Source organism: Echinops telfairi, unplaced genomic scaffold, assembly GCF_000313985.2.
Source record: "Echinops telfairi isolate 266 unplaced genomic scaffold, ASM31398v2 ScPeMD7_5805;HRSCAF=6673, whole genome shotgun sequence".
Classification (NCBI taxonomy): domain Eukaryota; kingdom Metazoa; phylum Chordata; class Mammalia; order Afrosoricida; family Tenrecidae; genus Echinops; species Echinops telfairi.
Window position 1 is genome coordinate 278055 of NW_022109704.1, and position 1655 is coordinate 279709.

Consider the following 1655-nt stretch of genomic DNA (forward strand, 5'->3'; position numbering starts at 1 on the left):
ATGAGTAGGAATCTCAAGGGTACACAGTAGCAACCATGAATAAGCCAATGCATAATTGAATAAGGAAAGAAAAGAAACAAAGGGAGGGAGGGAGGAGGAGAAGAAAGAGGTGGAAAACAGTGCATTTGTGGTGGAGATTCCAGTTCAAGGCAATATTGGCTGTCATCATTTTCTCTGCAAGCATAGTCATTCTTTCTACGGATCTACAGATATCTGTGAGATGTGAATGGCCTATGATTAGCCCTCCCCTAACACTGGCAAAAGATTCAGACTCGTTAATGACTCTCCTTCCATTTGCCGAGACTATAATTTTCAGGCTGGGTCCTAATAGACTCAGGAACAAACCCTGGTCCTCCCACTTCTCTTTCCTCTATGCCCTTTCTGTTCCCCTGATGATCTCCACCAGCCCACTTCTTTCTTTCAGCCGAGGTCCCAACCACCACTCACTCCGGTCAGGTCCAGATGTGAACCAGGGACTTCCTGAGGTATCAGCAGTGTCTGGGGTGTATTTTATAGGTACTTGGCTGACTAGGTTCCTGGGAAGCCAGGAAATTGTAGGAGCAGGAGATGGTTCCAGGAGCAAGTCAGGTACCTACAGGGTAATTCCTGACATGCCCCTGCCCGTCTCTCCGGCTCATCCTTCCCAGGGAGACCTGGGTTGCTCTGATCAACTTGTAGACATGAACTTGGTCAACCTGGGCTCCAAGGAACACCAGGGGGATCCTGTCACCTGTGCCACAAATCTGGCTGCTCAAGACACCGTGCCTCCTTAGACAAATAATAAAATAAAAGAGCCTCTCTCTCTTCTCAGTCTAGTCCATGCTATGTAGCCTGCCTTGTTGTTGATGATTTCCTTTAATCCTAGGGACCAATTTTGAGCCTGGGTAACCTAACATTTAGGCTGATCTCTCTCTCTCTCTCTCTCTCTCTCACACACACACACACACACACAGAGGCACATAAGTAACTATTGTGGTAAATATGTTTGTAAATATGTGGTAAATATGTTTACCCTGTCAACCTCCTCCAACCAATCTTCTTCACATGTCCGATCTAATGATATTAATTGTATTCATTATATTGTGCAAAAATCACCATTATCCACTTCCAATTTCCTTATCATTGTTAGAAGAACCTCAGTGCTCCCCTAAGCAGTGAGTCAATCCCTTCACTCCCCCTCTCTCCCACTTGCCGTAAGTCTCTGCACATCTTACCTGCTCTGATAGTCCATCTAAATGGAGTCATACAATATTTCTATTTTTGTGACTGACTTATTTCACTCAACATACTATTTTTAGGTTCATCCATATTGTAGCATGTTATCAAGACTTCGTTTTTCCTCATGGCTGATTCATGTACCACAATTAGTATTTTTTTTTAATTCATCATTTGTTGATGGGTATTTAGGCCAGTTCCATCTTTTGGCTATTGTGAGTTGTGGTGCAATGAACATTGGTGGACAAGTATCTGTTTGAATCCCTGCTTTCAGCTATTTGGGATACAAGGGAATGGACAATGTTGGGTAGATGGCAATTCTACGTCTCACCTTTTGAAGAACTGCCAAACTGTTTACCCAATACCGGTTGTGTTCTGTTTGATTTTTGTTTGTTTTACTTGTGGTCATCTTAGTGAGTGTGATGATATTTCCTTGTGGC